Here is a 10,792-nt window from a genome sequence, read left to right on the forward strand (position 1 = left end):
AAATGTTAAAAAAAAAAGTATATAGAAATAGAACTTTGAAATACCCACAGGTCCTGGCCACTGAAAGACACTCAGATCTAATAACCTGTTACTTTTGGCTAGTGAGGAGCCATTGAGGATGGCTAAGAGCTGAGCTATTCCACTATGATCTGAGTAGCATTGTACATGGATGGCACCATTCCAAAGGCTGAAGTACTGTATAGAATAAAAGGGAAAAGAAAGAAAGTCAGCAGAATCTTTACTTTCTGTCAGGTCACTAGGAGACCACAAGAACTCAAGACTCAAGAGTCTTAACAGTGAGGGAAGTACACTTTGCCCAACTGTGGGATCAGGAAGGATTGAGCCAAAGAAACATTGGGCTACTGTACACATACGCAAGAAGGAGATTATAAAATGCCAGCCAGATAAAGAAACCCAGTCCTCAGGTTTGGAAAGTAGCGGTAAAAGGGAACCCAGGAATCCCTGTGAAAACACAATTCATTGGGAAACTGACAGCTACTTCACCCCCAACATTGGTTACTCCAAAACTCTTTCTGTGAGCACAGTTAGCTCCCCTAATACATGAATTTTAAAATAAGGAATCATTTCATTTGTCTGAAATCCTTATGAATTAGATCATGGGATGTTTCATTCATCATTTGCAATATGAACAGGTATGAAAATGGAAGACACAGTATATAAAAGAGAGCATCTATCTTACGAGCTCTGAAAAGGTCCTTCCAAGGCACCTTTATATTAGAAGTTCCTTTTGTTCTCATTTCTAAATGCCAAACCCCGACATCTTACCTAATCTTATTTCAGAACAACACTAAAAAGAAAGTTATGTTTTACCCCTTATTTAAATAAGGCTGTAACAAAATATAAAATGTTAAGACTGCATGCTAGATATTTGTAATAGAAAGCATTTATACAAAAATATATTGTGAATGAAATACTGTATTTTATATTTTAGACTTAATAGTGAATATAATGCATCTGAAGATGAGTTCAAAAATCATGCATGTACATTTTGGTTAATGGTTTTCTGTCTGCCTATGTGTATGCAGGTGTGCATATACTGTGTGTAGGTGAAGGTCAGAGGTGAACCTTAGAGGTTATCATTTGGTGCACTGGATTCTGTTTTTGAGACAAGGTCTCTCACTGGCCTCAAACTCACTGAATAGGCTAGTCTATCTGACCTATACCCACCTCCCTCCCCCTTTATTATTATTATTATTATTATTATTATTATTATTATTATTATTATTTTACTATTTAAAACTATTTCTAAATTTAAATGTATTTTGATCATATTCTTAAACTCCCCCAAATCTTTCTAGATCTCTACCTATCCAACCTTATTTCTTTAAAACCAAATAAAATCCAATATAAGAACCTCCCCAAACCAAGATATCAAAATAAAACACAAAAGAAAAGAAAGCATGCAAATAAATAAAAGAACACACACATACACACATGCAAACACACACATGCACACACACACCAAAACCCAAACCTTAGAAATGGTCAAAATTGTGGAGTCCCTTATATGTTTGGTCAACTACTCCTGAACATGAGACTTCACTGGAGTGATTGATATATCCAATGTCACTCCATTTGCAAAAACTGATTTTCCTTTTCCCAACATATATACTGACAGTTAAGTTGTTAACCTGTTAGCTTTTTTCCTCTTTTCTTCCATTTCATTTTTCCTTTCCCCCTACAGGCTCTCAGTTTGAGGCGTTGGCTAGTTTAGAACTTACTATGTACATTAGAAGTCACAGAGATCCACATGTCTTAGTTCCAAGATTGAGGGATTAAAGATGTGTGTCCCCAATCCTGACCAACACTTAGGTTTTTACATGGGATTTAAAAATGAAATTAGGTTCCTGCATGCAGTTGATCAACTGAGCCATCCCTACTGCTGTATACTGATTAATATTCTCAGACATACTGGATAATCATACACACACACAGCTAGGATTACTGGATTTACATTAATTCTAGACCACTGTAAAATAATTCACATTTACTCCCTTTTACTTGAAAATACATTATTTCTTCTTGTAGAAAGATTGGACCCCATCCCTTATAGTTTTTACAAAATGTACAGTGAATTGTTACGTGTTGTATGCATCTCCTGTACTGTAGATTCCAGTCATATTACTTATTATACAACATCCCTGCAATAACCACTATTGTCTCCACATGTTTGAAAACAAATGTTTTAACTTCTACATATAAGAGAGAGTGTGCACTATATTTTATTTCTATGCTTGGATAATTTCAGTCAGCACAGTGACCTCTAGCTCAATCCACATTGTCACAAATGACAGAATTCTATTCTTCTGCTATTGTTGCAGAAAAATCATTTTACTGAGTATAGCTTCTACATATTTCTCCATTTACCAATTGAAAAATACTGAATCTATTATGAGAGTTTTTGTAAGGATAAGTATGGATTCTCTAGTTTTGTAAGTGAAAAGAAAACTTTTTAAAGAAATTGGCTTATCTAACACTACAAAGATTAAAACAATTTGAGAAATTATAACTATCTGACTTTAAATAGCTTGTGACATGCAAAAAGTCCATAAAGCAGAGATGGAGTAGAATGTTAGACAAAAGATTATAGACTTTGCAGTTCTATGCTGGATGTTGTAAAAGTAGTCAGTGACACAGAGGGGCTGAGTTAATTAACTCTCTTCTTTCTGTATTTTAGTCTAATATTTTGTTTATTCTTTGAAGATATCATACATGCACACCAAGTGTTTCAATCATGCCCCTCCTCCTCTTCTGACTCTCAGATCTAAGAACAAGCATGGCTTTCATGCAGGACAAAGGGATTAGGACTGGTTTAAATGCAGCATACTCTGGATATATTATATTCATGTGAAGTCCACACTTGCTTTCAATATATTTAAAATCTTTATAAAAAATGTAACTACTCTAAAGGGTGAAAATTAATTCTAGCTAATCTATTAAACAAGAAAATGAAATGAAAGAACTATAGAACAGAAGGGGAAATAAAATTCTCTATCTAAAAATGATATGACTGACGATATAGAAGTTCCAGGATATGGGTTTATTTCTAAAAGTTAATACATTGGCATCTATGGGGGCCTAGAATAGATTTCTCAGGTAGAGGGCATAGGGCTAGTTGGGATCAGAATAGGAGAGATCACGTGAGGAGAGATGGAGGCAGGTCCTCACTAGGGAATTGGATGGAGCTGGCAATGGGGAATCGTGTAGCACAATCCCCTTAGTAAAATTTCCATAATTTACAAATTGGGAGACAATTAAGACATTCTTCAATAGGCCAATGCCATGAACTGCCACATTATTTAAGACCATAAAGAAAATAGGTATGGAATTATGAGTTACAACAGGACAGGAAGAAGCTTAAAGGCACATTACTAAGGTAAATAAACCAATGATAAAAGGCAGAACATTGTGCCATTCCAAGTGTGTGACATTTTGGGGGAAGAATAAAGTAAAAGAAAGAAAAAAAGTTCACTAATTCCCAATGTTTGAGAGGGTGGGAACGAATAGAAAAGCACAGAATAATTTAGGGCAATTAAAATAGCTCTGTGATCCTATTATGGTAGATACATACCATTCACTATTCATCTGCTTTTGTTTTGTTTTGTTTTAAGCAAGTGAATGTGCAGCATAAGAAGTGTAGTCTAAAATAAATCAAGGACTTTGCATGATTATGATGTGTTAGTGTAGGCTCAACAACTGCGATAAGTATTTCACTGTAGTATGGGTAAAAATGAGAGTTCTGTTTATGTGCTATGAATATGGAGTAAATGGAAAAATCCTTGTTTTCTCCTCCTGTTTTCAGTCCTTTTATCATCCATAAAGTCTCTCATTTAAAGTAAACATTCAGTAACCTATTTACATTAGAAGGGATAGGACTTCCATATTCTTATTACTGAGTGTCCGAGCCTCAGAAAAGTACCTGTAACAATTATGAAGATAAGAAAACACTTCAGAATGAATCATAACATATCAGAAAAAGAGAAAAAACAAAACAGGACCCAAAACAGTCTCCTCACAGCCCATTTTTTTGTGTCTATAGAAATAAAATACATAATCCTGCTTTCTCAGCCTATCTTTTATTATAATTGATACTTTCTTCACTTGCCAAGTTTCTTACTATGCACCAACATATCTGGGATAAAGTGTGTATTATGACTAGTTTAGTTCTTTCAGACAAAAACAGCCCATAGCCTTTTATAGTTTTGCTAATAGTATAATTTTTACTTTCACTAATTTGCTCATACCATTTTCTAGAATTCTTTTTAATTTTATAATTTCTATTGCTTTTAATTTAAGCAAAAGAAGTTGAGTGTTAAGAAAATAACATCTCACTTGGTATTTTTTCTTAATTGCTGCAAGCAACTTGATTCATCCCAACCCCTATACTGAACATTATTCAAGTATCTGTGGAATTTAATTATAATGTTGAATGCAACTACAGACATCTCAAATTCCAGAGAAACATGGTAATTATTGCTTGGAGGTGTGGGCTGGTTAGGCCTTGCCAACTTGGGACTACCTATAGTCATCTTGCAAGAGTCTACCTCAATTGAGGAATTGCCTCCTAACATGGGACTTTGGGCCTGTCTGTAGGGCTGGTTCCTGATTAATGACTGATGTGTGAAATCACAGCAGGCTTTGGGTGGTTTCACTTATTGATGGCTGGCCCTGAATTGTTTAAAGGACCAGACTGAGCAAGTCATGAGAAGCAAGCAAGTAAGTGATGTTCTTCCATGGTCTCTATTAAACTACCTGGCTCCAAGTACCTGCCATTATTCTCTGCTCTGCTCAGATGTCACTCACTGATGAACTGTCACATGAAATAAATCCTTTTCTCCTGAGGTTGCTTTTGGTCATTGTTTGTATCACAGCAAAAGAAAAGCAAACTAATAGACTACACACACACACACACACACACACACACACACACACACGTGTGTGTGTGTGTGTGTGTGTGTAATTTTTATGCATACAATTTAACATATACACTCAAAATTTAATTGCTAGACTTGTTCATTTGTGACATAACACAAGTATAAAGAATATCACTTTCGATGTTGTGGAGAGTGCTAGTTTGTTAAGGAAACTGAAATATAGAGGAGCAAGTATTCTCCTTGTAGACACAGCCAGAAGTTCATTCCTTGACTCAATCTCAGTTTTTCAACTTCTATTCCAAGGTTTTTCTTGTCTCAGATTGAATGTGTAGACTTTTTTTTTTTGAATGAGAATTGTCTTTCAATAAGGCAGCTCCATTGAAGTGGGGTTGCTTTTAGGAGTTAAAAAAACAATGAATTTACCAGGAATGGGATTTGCTTTAGCTTTTTTATCTGATGCTGTGATGAAATACCCTGGTAATGTGAGAAACAAATTGATTTTTGGCTAACAATCTACTGCTATCATCTATTAGGGCAGGATAGTGAAGGCAGCAGGCATTGAAGCTTCTGGTCACATCACAAGCATCATCAGTAAGGAGACAGGTGAACGCTAGTGCCCAGCTCACTGCCTCCATCATACACGGAGATTCAGGGAATAGTACTGCAGGGGTTAAGAGTTTTCCCACTTTAATCCCTTAAAGTAATTCTCAGAGGCTAACTAGCCTTTGTTTAGATAATCCGTAATATGCTCCTAGAAGATTATCTGCTAGATAATTCTAGATTCCAGCAAGCTGACTACTAAGACTAACTATGAAGACTTTAAACAGATTAGGATTTATGATTATTTAATTGTGGATTCCAAGAATAGAATTTAAAGTGAAGATCTCTGCAAAAATATGCTCACAATTAAAAGTTTTCCTTCCTAAGAGGTTTAATCTTTATAATCTGGAGAAAAAAACATCATCAATACATGTATATTACATATGAGTTATCAAGAGATATAGCTGTTCCTAAAATACACCCTTGGATTAACTAGTGACATATACCTACTTAAAATGTTCAGCAACATTCACCCTTGACATTGGATTTAGCCTTTGAACTTCTCAAGCATTTATACCATTTTTGTTTGATCGTAGTATAACTACATTTCCCTTCCCCTCTCTCCTTCCAAACCTTCCCATGTACACTTCACTGCTCTCCTTCAAACTCATGGCCTTTTTTCTCAATTGGCATTTCATGAATCTATGTTTTGTTTTCAAGGCTGTCTACTTGACACTAGACACCTAATTGGTGGACTGCTGCTTGGGGAGGCTCACCCCTTCCATTCCCAGCCTAACTCAGTTACCTATAGCTTTGTGTATAGGGTTGAGACTTTATGTGCTGTTTGCTGTCCTGTTTGGCATATTCACTAAAGTAATCCATTTTTATCTCATGTTTGAGCATTTTAAAAAGAGATTTATTTATTTTACGAGTATGAGTGTTTTACCTGACTGTGTATATGCACCATATGCTTATATTATGCTCACGTAAGCTAGAAGACAGTGACAGATTCCCTGGAAGTAGAATTACAGAGAGTTTGTGAGTCACTGCATGGGTACTGAGAACTGAACTTGTATCTCCTGGAAGAGCTATTTCTCCAACCCCTGGTCAAGCATTTATTTTAACATGTATCTAAATTAGAGATTCCCAGACTTGTCCACAAGACATTTGTACCCAATAATTATGTATAATTTTATAGCTATTTAGCAGAAATTATTTATTAGCCTAATAAATATAGTACCATCAGTCATAACTTGGAAGATTTTGTATAGTAGATATACAGATACATAAAACCACACTCTTTCAAATGCAGAGTTTTGCTATTTATTTGAAAATTATATGTTAAAAATGAAGTTAACTTTTACATCTTGCAGAGTTTTGACTCCTATACAATTCAAAATGTTGACTAGTGTTGAGAATTTTTTTATGTGAACGGGAACCATACAATTGCACATGTGGAGTGCATTAAAAAATTTCCAAAAAGAATAGCTCACAATGTAGGTGCCATTTTTCTTCGATTTAACATATTAGCCAGCCTTAGAACATAATTTTCTTAAAGAAAATTGCTTTGAATGTAAAGAGCATCATCTGGGAAGAACACCTCTTCTCTGTCATTCCTCTGTGAGCCTCTTCATTCTTTCATCTGCATCTCCTCCAGAAACACTAATTACAGGCAAAGAGTCTTGACATTATGCATGAACCAACGGTGTTCCATGGGATCAAGAATAAGCTACTCGGTTTTATAGAGTTGAGGAAGTGTTAAGCAGACTATTTTGTTGTTGTCTCTGGAATTTCTTTTGCAGCTCACTATTGCACATTGTAAGTGATAAAACACTTCCTAGCAAATTTCCCAAGATCCAGAATTACTTATGAAGGGGGAAAGCGTATATCAAATCCCACCTGGTGTTTGAGCTTGTGGACACTGTGCCCAAGAGAGGTAAAGTCACTTCCAGATAACCTAACCATCTAAGGGATAATTTCACACATTTAATGCAACTGGAGACAATTGTGAAAGATGTGGCAAGAGCAGAGGTGTGATTCTTTAAGCAGACATGCTATCCTATAAACTTGGATTTATGGAAACTATCCACTAGCATATTTAAGGCTTGAGCGATCTGTTTCACTGTGTATGAGTACAACTGTACATCTGGGGAATGAATTGTAAAGTGGAAAGTGTTCTCTAGCCTGAGCACACAGACAGCCATTCCAGCATTTTTGGGGTTGGTGCCAACATTAAAAAATTCTGCTTAGTGCAATTATAGTGAAGAGGCTCAGTTTCTCTGAAACAATAAGATAAAAATCATGTTGGTTTACACACCCTATTTGGTTTTATGAATCAGGACAAGAAATAAAACAATACATTTTTGTATTCAATTATCAAATAAAGTATTCTTTGTTGTTACTTGCTTGCAAATGTTACTTACTGTATAGCTAAGCAAAGAAAAATGTGTGGATTTTTATATCACTGTTCAAATGGCATACATCAGTGCAATGAAGTAAATCACAAGTTGCCTGGCTCTAAGTGTGTTGTTTGTGGGTAGCAGTTAAATAGTGTGGTTTAAAAAAATCATATTATTCTAATTATTTGGAGGTAGTATGTACATGTGAATGTTCAACAAATTGAATCTAATTTTCTAAGATGGTTTAAATTGTATCTGTGAAGAATGCAAAAAGTGCACGTTATAAAACCTGGAATTCACTCCGGAAGACCCAAGAAGGAGCTGAAAGAGTCAGATGCAGATATTTGCACCCAAGCAATGGACCGAAGCAGCTGGCCTCTGTTGTTGAATTAGGGAAGGCCGAAAGAAGCTGAGGGGAAGGGTGACCCTGTTGGAGGACCAGTAGTCTCAATTAATCTGGATCCCTGAGATCTCTCAAACACTAGACCACCAAACAGATAGCATTCACCAGGTGATATGATCTCCAACACATGTACAGCAGAGGATTGCTAGGTCTGTGTTCATTCAGAGATGATGTACCTAACCTTCAAGAGACTGGAGGCCCTAGGGAGTTTAGAGGTCAGGTGGGGTGGAGGCGGGGACATCCACATGGAGACAGGGTTGTTGGGGAGGAGGTGTGTGGGATGATGTGGAGCAGTCGGAAGGTGGAAGGGGGGGTGGGGAATGGAATATGTAGTGTAAAAAATAAATTAATTTATAAAATAAAATAAAACCTGGAATTTTAAAATGTTTTGTAGTTACAAAAGTAGAGACTTTCAGAGGAAAATAAAACCCTACATTCTCCATGGTTTAAGCACAGGGTGAGGCCTTAAGAGAATAGGCCCTTTCTCTTCCTGGTGTAGCTTAGGAGCTTAAGAAATTAAATGAAAGATGGCTGAGTGTTCACACTTGAGTGCTGTCTAATTTTTTTAAGAACCTTCCACGTGGATTAAGAGCTGCCAACAATCATAGAGTCCATGTGGCCATCTGCTGCTCTTTGTTTTTAAGCACTGGCTCTCTTGCTGAACCTAGAACTAAGAAGGCAGTCATCAAGCCCTGGCGATCCTTTGGATTCTGCTCCTATAAGCTCTGAGATTACAGCCTATGCCTAGCTTTTAAATATAGGTTCTTTGATTAAAAAAAAAAGAAATAGTATGGAGACTTTTTTGTGCCTGCTTGGTTTCCAACACTGTATCTCCCCCTTCGTTTCCTCTTCTTATTTTCATCCTTACTCCTTCTCGCCCACTCTTTTCTACCCTTCTCTCTTTATCTTCCCTAGCCCAAGCTGGCCTTGAACTCATTGTTTTCTTCCTGTTTTTCCTTCTAACTGAACTATAGACATAAGCTAGCACCTTAACACTTTATGTGAGTATGTAAATAGATAGTTTATTTATATCCCCAAATGTACTTAAATTACACTGCTTTTTAAGAAGAGTATTCTAATTTTTGCATTGTGTCAAATTGTAAAATATCTATTTCTCCATCCCTCGCACAACCTAGATACCAGTGTTCCTAGTACAAGGAAGGTACTGGAGCATTAATTGAAATTAATGTTCACTTCTATTAGGTTTGGAGGAAATAATGTTGATAGTAAACCTAATATCTAACTTTGAAAACCATATGATTCAGTATTTTCATATGCATGGACAGTTTGGAGTTGTACGAGTGACTGAAAGAGTAATAAATCCTAACTTCAAGACAATGTATTAAAGCTTGATATATGATGGAGTCATTAAAATATATAATGGAAAGTTTTAAACTTATATATACACACTATTCTTGTAAAGATGTAAAAGAACGTATAACAGCAACTGAGAAGTATAAATAGTTTTCTAGCATATAGGAAATAGTCTAAAAGTTTTATATACTTTAAGAACATAATTAAAACAGATAATATAGTGCATTTTCAAATTATATCTATACAACCCATTGGCTTTTCTATAAATCAGAATTTTCAGTGAAGTTCTGGTTAGTGTTGAGAATCAAGCCTGCGTTTGCTGTATCATTCAGTATACTAAAAGTTAGAAATGATTTAGTGTTTAGAGTTTTGTTTGTTTTGAAATTTTAGACTTAAATTCATTTTTAGATGTTAAAATATGTTTAAGTTTTACTTATCCTGTTATCTATTTTCTCACAGTTGATAGTGGTCAATATACTTTTTGTGCAGCTTTCGATAGTGACTGCTTCCTACCTCCCGCAGCGTGTTTACAATGAGTGGAGGATTTGTGTGCCGCAGGAGATAATCAGAATATCCCTGCTTAATGGAGTTTAGTCTATACTCGCTTCCTGTAAACAAAGATGGGGAAGGAACAATTTTTATGCTCTAAGGCTGTTTTGTATTTTTTTTTTTGCTGAATTTAGTATGTTTTTCAAGTTAATTTCTATATTGTAGTACCAGTTTTAAGTATTCTTTACGAACGGTAGCTCATTGTTATATAAGGTTAAATTTAATTTTGAGTTTTATCTTCTCTTACTTTTTCTGTCTCTCTCAATCACACACACACACACACACACACACACACATGCACACACACGCACACATACACACACACTCAAGGAGTTTGGGTAAATAGAAAAGCTATTTACTGTGACTATTGGACATCTCTCCTCTTGAGTATGGTAAATAGAAAAGCTGTGTTCCTCTATTGATGATTAACTGAGTGGCTATTAATAACATATTTATCATAAACTTTTCTGCATGCACTGATAATAATACAGGAAATCTGATTACTAAATGTTACTAAATGTTGTGAAAATAACACTAGAGGTTGCAATGGCAACATTTTATTTATGTTTTCACTTAATTGCAAAAGGACTTCCATTGTGTGAACTAGAAAGATTAGAAAAGGCATGTCTTCCTGTATTCCAAACTTCTGGGCTAATAACCACTTATCAGAGAGTGCATACCGTGTTTGTTCT

Source organism: Mastomys coucha, unplaced genomic scaffold (genome assembly GCF_008632895.1).
Source record: "Mastomys coucha isolate ucsf_1 unplaced genomic scaffold, UCSF_Mcou_1 pScaffold9, whole genome shotgun sequence".
NCBI lineage: Eukaryota > Metazoa > Chordata > Mammalia > Rodentia > Muridae > Mastomys > Mastomys coucha.